The following is a 6,957-nucleotide window of genomic DNA, read 5'->3' on the forward strand; positions in this document are numbered from 1 at the left end:
TTTGAACCGTTCGTACAACTCAAGAGTTCCAGGAGCGTCAGCGCTCGTCTTCGAGCACCAGCCAATCCGCTTGAAGGAAAAAGCAGGCGGCACTTTCGACCTTTGGCAAAGGGTCCGTACAGCTGGGGCTTATTCTTGCAAGGTAAAATGAGGTGGGCTTGCTCTTGTAAATGGGTCGTACAGTCGTAAATGTCCCGAGACATAACTTACGTTAATACATTAAGGAAAATGGCACTACGCGGTCGACCTTACGGGAACTTCCCATGAAGTCGAGCTGTGTGGGCCCCACCGTGATCTACCCCATTAGTCATATGCACCATTTCATGGTGGGCAACGATCTTAAACCTCAAGCCAATATATGACTTGGGTGGACCACACCACATACAACAGTTGAGAGGGGCTATCCTCCCATTAAAACATTCATAATCATTTATTGGGGCCACCGAGATGTGGTTCACAAATCCATCCCATCCATTGTGTGTGTCACACTTGTATGAGGGTCACACGAAAATTCAGCCGCATCAAAAACTTGTGTATAGGTTTTATGCATGTTCTCACATGGTTTTAGATGGTATGGCCCACCCGAATTCAGTATATGGGTTATTTTTAGGATATAACATAACCTAAATGGGACCCATCAAATGCACGGTGTTGATGTTAGACACACGTCACGGTGGGTCCCACACAGCTCGACCTCATAGTACCATTTCCCATACATTAATATCAACCTTAATACATATCATTGGACGATCCCATACACTTCGGGAGCATTTATTGAACGGTGATCAACATACTATCAAAGATACTTAAACATACATAACTAAGTACTAATCAAGATTAAGTTGCTTATTACAAAGTGGACCATCAACAGTCTCTATGCAATGTGGTGGAGTGGGCCCACGATCCCCACCAGTAGATTACCGAGCAAGATCTGGACCACATTAAGTACGCCGATGGGGGCCCTAAGTAGACCGTTGGGCAGTGAAATGACGCAGTGGGCCAGCGGCAATCGAACCTCGATGTAGCATTTCGTAGGATCGAAGAGGATCAAATCGCCCATGTTGAAGATGAAGAAGAACTTGCCCGATAGATCAGTGATCGTAGTCTTCAGCAATTGACCATTGTTGCCTTCTCCACATCGTAGATCAACAGGGATCCCGGGCAGTCCAGTAGATGGTCCTGTAGGTGATGGATTGCCGTCTACGGTACAATAGATGATCCCACCAAAATTAACGGCTGAGATCTCCTGGTCATTGATTATAAGGGCCAGAGTAGATGGGGAGTGGGCCACCACAAGGAGAAGGGAGATGAGGAGGGTAGTGGGAGTGACCATCTTTTTTTAAGTGTTTGTTGCAACAGCTTTGAGACACTAGAGTGGTGCATTTATAAGGGATGGAAAATGCGGTGTATGCAGAATTTTATCTGTGCATGTACCATAAGAATTTTGATATTCCCGTCATCCCATGATTGAAGATTATAAGGTAGAGCTCGTATGAATCGAGACCGTCCATTTGGTTTTCTTATCTGTGGATGGATGGTTATTCAAAGTAATAATTGATCTGATGATTCTAGACATCTGATCAGTGTCCTTCAAAGAGATTGCAGAAAAATGGAAGGATTCAGCCGTCGACATTGCGAGAGAGAAGTTGAGTAATGATTATAGATTTGTTCCGTTAATATATATGATTTTTTTAAGAATAGGTCATCTATGGTAGGACCCACTAGATGAACGCTCCCGATTAATGGATCATCCGTCCATGTGTTCTGAGAAGAGATGGCTATACCATATTACGGTTCTTCTCGATCTACCGGATTATCGCTCCACCATGATAAGTATATTTTAAGATGTATTAATCCAGTGTCCTCGATTCGGTGGGCCAACTGGGGACGCCCAGTATACGAGATTTTTTTTTTTCCTTGGAAAGAAATCCTAACCACTCATTTGGCGGTTAACAAATGGACGGTCAAGAAAGACAACACAGCAGCTATCCCCGATCAACTAAGAAAGGGCAAGGATTGGATGGCTACGATCGTGCAATCGGGGAGATTTTTGGTGCATGGGATATCAACAATGGAGCCATAGCATCAACCATTTGGATCATGAACCATGGAAGGTTGGTTGGTAGATCCAGACCGTCCCCTTACTGTGTCCTGAGAATAGATTAGCTGAAGCAGAAAATTGCGCTTTATAGATGATCCCTTCCGTCAGTTTTTTCCTGTCGAATCTTGACCATTGATCATCTTTATTTCACTATCCATTCAAGGGATAACGTTCATATGTTATGAAAGTTCTCTCTGTGTACTTTCATCACTAGATGGCCAGTCTGGATCTACTTCCTGCACCTTCCACGTGTCAAGTATTAGGCAACGAACGCCCTTGTTGATCCAACGCGCTGGAGACAAAATCTCCGCCTTTAAGAAGGAGACGGTTGCAACGGTTTGTTTTTCTTTCGCCAAAAGCCTGAAAGGAGTACCAAAGAAATCATATTCACGTGGATGGATAGTCAGGTCCATACAGATGTTTGGAAGATCCTCGACCGCGGATATGTATACTATCCTCTTGTTTTCATATTCTCCAATTTTGGTCCATTGCTTCACTGATCCGGACCATTGATTTACTGGGACCCACGGTTAATTTGACCATGTGCCCCAAAGTATCCTTGATAGAAAATTATAACCCCTCTAAGAGTGGTTGAGAATTGACGGCTGACAAAACAAAGTATAGAAACGGTGCATATTCACTTGAGAAAATGCAAAAGATTGGTTGCATAGCACTCTTCAGTCCTGAAGATTGTGGGGGCATAGTCCATATAAGGTGGGCCACATGAGATTAACAGTCTGGATTGCACTCACATACGCAATTGTACCAACAGAAATTCGTCATCACAGGGACCTAGGGAGAGAGACAAGAGATCGGGATACTGATAATGAGTTGTACCTGATAGACCAAGTTAATCGCATGTTAGATTGTACACACCTTGAGATTCCTGGTGAGAGGAAACTCAGCTACGTACACCACTTTCAAAGGCAATGCAGTAGCCTTGTAATGAGAATTAGAACATGATGAATTAGAACTTCTCAACCCTTACATTCCTCCGATGCTTGTAAGCAATCCTTACCAATGCATGACGGATGCCTCATCTAATGAATTATCTATGGCACACTCATATGAAGTGGAGAAGATGGAAAATTATTATTGAGTCAATCCCAATACGTGAAGACTGTCAATCTTTTTTTCTTCTTTTTTTTAAGACACGCACATACACCCATCCCGAAGTGGGATTTCACCACCTATGGATACTTGAAACCCTTGACAGGGTATTGAAACTCCTAAGAGTCTACAACCGGAGCAAGAGTAAGGATCTTAAGGATCCATCTTGACACTAAGTTAGTCTCTCATATGAGATGACCTTCTAATCATATTCATATTACTGATATGCTCAATAATCATAGCTAAGATAATAAGATCCATGGACCACAAGTCTCACTTGGCAACTAAACCATTGTGTCTAATTTAAGTGCCCAAGTGCAATTAAAGTCTTTCTCTCAAACCCACATAAACATTTTCTAAAAAATTAATTACATAAATGCATCATTTCATTAATAAGGTCTAATAGTATTGATTTTTCAGGGCACGACCCTATTAAGTAAATTGTCCAAATTCAAATTCATTGATAGATGTGCACATGTATGACTCTCCATACTCCTTCCGAGCATGAGATAATCTCCATTGATCAAGGTGGCCCATCTCTATCAAAGTAATTCTAAATTGTATTAAACAAATTATTACACATGGGCCAAGAGATTATCTAGACAATCTACTTCGAGGCTAATCATGCCAATGGCTTACATCATTGAATGCTGGTACATGCCTTTCCATATTTTTTTTTAAACCATTACTGATACTTTCCCTTTATTTTAAAGATTTATTACACATTCCCTACACATGGAAATATAGCCTATCAAAACCATTGCCTTTGAGCAATTAACCATTTTATCTAAAAGGCTGGATACCATATAAAGTGGGAGAATTTTCTTTTTTGTTTTCATTGATGGAGGAGTAACTCTCATATAAAATAAAAAATAAAAAATACATGACTGAAATAAGAAAAATCCTAATTTAGGATTAGATAGGATTAAGTGTACAGAATCCAATAATAAACTAAAATCTAAATTACAGATTTTTCATTATATTTTACAGATGCATGCTAATATCATCTGTCTCATAAACAACCTGTTGAAGACTTGTGGGCCACATTACAGTGTTCAATGTCATTCAAGTGGGCCACACACACAAACACAAAGCTGAGTGTATTTTTGTCATTTGGTACATATTCCTCTTCTTCTCTGATAGAGGGAAGGTACTTGCGCGCATATCATCAGGTGGGCGACAGCATATACAACAATGGAAAAACCACCCAAAAAGCTCTAAACTCATGTGGTGGCCCTCATGGTCGTTTGATCGGCCTGATTTTTGGAACGCCCCACCTTCATAGTGTCTCGACCATGCTAGACGTTTTGGATGCCATACAAATGCCCGACTAAGCCTAGCATGCAACAGTTGTAGTATAAGATGTTGTATTTTGTTTTAACATAAATACTAAATTTTGATTTTCAAATTTTTGATTTCTCTCCACATTTAGAATTGTTGGTGTTTTTGAGTTGCAGGTTTTGTCCCATATCGGATTTGACAAAGTAAATCCTCTTGTATATAAGATAGGCTTTTTGCCTTGGGGCTTGAGTCCTATTCAGGGGACATGTGAATTTGGTCCTGTGAGGGAGTTATGCCAATAGATCTAATTTATGCAATTGATCACACGCGCGCGTGCCGAGTCGTGCCGAGTCCGAGTCCGCGACGGGTCGGGCTAGGCTAGGCACGGGTGCGGGTGCGGTGTGAGTGTACTCACGTGGGTATGTATGTATAGGTACTCGCGGGACTTTATTTGCGAGAGTGTACTTGCACTTGCGCCTTTTCGTTTTAAACCAAAGAGATGTATCCATTCCGATTAGTCATACATGTTGGGTTTAAACCCAATGTAACCCTTTGTAAATGGTGCTTAATGCACTACTTCGGAGTGCATATAAGGACTTCCATTCCAGTTTCAAACATACGAAAATCCTTCTCTCTTATAAAACACTCTCTAATATTCTATTTTAAATATTTTGATTGCTGAGTCAACTCAGCACTTTCGAGGTAAACTGCAAATAGTTCAAGCCCGCATACAGTGAGTGCACTTGGGACGCTGTCTAAGGAGAGCAAATTCGATTTCAAGCCAAGTGACTCAGTCACGCCTCGATTCAATTCAATAAGTCCTCTTTCTCAACATTTTATTTTCTTTTTTGGTTCTCGATTTTAATAGCTATTTAATTCAACCAAATATTCCAACAATCTTCAAATCGAAATTGTTGAATTACATAAACTATGGCTGCAGTAACAGTAAATGTTTCTGCTGAGTTAGCTAAAATCGAACCGTTTGCTGAACAATGCTTTAAATGATGGAAACAGAAACTGATGTTCGCATTGACTACCCTTAAAGTTTCATACATACTATACGAATCATTTACTACAGATCTAGCAAATTAAACCGAAGTAGCAAATGAAAATAATTGTAAAAATTATATTCTAAATTCTTTATCCAACGAACTATATGATATGTATGCTTCTTATGAATCTACTAAAGGTATATGGAGTATTTTAGAAAAGAAGTACATATTGGAAGATGCGGGTGCTAAGAAATAAGTAATTGCTAATTTCCTTCATTATGAAATGACAAACGATAAACCTGTCACAAATCAGATTCATGATTTTTAAAATTTAGTTCACGAACTATCGACAGAATGAATTTAATTGAATGAAGTGTTTCTGTCAGGAGCGCTAATAGAAAAGTTACCGCCCTCGTGGAAAGAATATAAGAATAGAATTAAACATAAAAAGAACAGTATTTCTTTGGAAACTATTATTGTACACATACAAATAGAGGAGGCTAATAGAACCATGGACCAAAAGGAAAATGAAAATGAGATAGATTCAAAGGCAAAACTTGTGGAATCAAGTCGGAAAAATAATAAGAAAAATGGCAATTGTCATAACTGTGGAAAACCTGGATATTATGTAAATGAATACAAAGAAGAATGCAAACAATCAATTCAAGAAAAAGAGAAATTGCTATAACTGTGAAAAACCTAGGCATCATATTAAAACCTGCAGGCTTAAGAAAAACAAAGATAAGCCGCAAATTAATCTTACAGAAACAGGTAATGAGTCTGATATGGTAGTAACTATGGTGTCAGAAGTCTTCCTTATAAACAACTTAGAGTGGGTACTAGACACTGGTGCAACTAAGCACGTGTGCAAGGATCGTAATATTTTTACCTCCTAACAAGTATCAGAAGATGATGAATAGGTGTTCATAAGTAATGCTAAAACATCTCCAGTTATAGGGAAAGAAAAAATACTTCTGAAACTTACTTCAGGGAAGACTCTGCTATTGAATGATGTCCTACATGTTCCTGACATTAGAAGAAATTTGGTCTCTAGTTCGCTCCTCAATAAGGTTGGTGTCAAGTTAGTATTTGATTCAGATAAGCTTGTAGTAACTAAGAATGAAACTTTTGTTGGTAAGGGATACTGTAGTGATGGTTTATTCATTGTAAATGTATCCAATGATAATAATAAGAAGACATCCAGTTTTGTTTATATCGTTAAACCCTTTTATCTATGGAATAGTAGATTAGGTCATGTGAATGTAGTATCTTTGAAAAAAATGAAAAGATTAGGTTTATTACCTAATATATCTAATGAAGAATTCGATAAATGTGAAACATGTGTAGAATCAAAATTTATTAGAAAATCCTTTAAACGAATAGAAAGATCATCTATTCGATTAGAATTGATACACAGTGACTCAGGTAATTTTAGAAATCACATGTCTAGATGTAGAAAAAGATATTACATAA

Source organism: Magnolia sinica, chromosome 7 (genome assembly GCF_029962835.1).
Source record: "Magnolia sinica isolate HGM2019 chromosome 7, MsV1, whole genome shotgun sequence".
NCBI classification, from domain to species: Eukaryota; Viridiplantae; Streptophyta; class Magnoliopsida; order Magnoliales; family Magnoliaceae; genus Magnolia; species Magnolia sinica.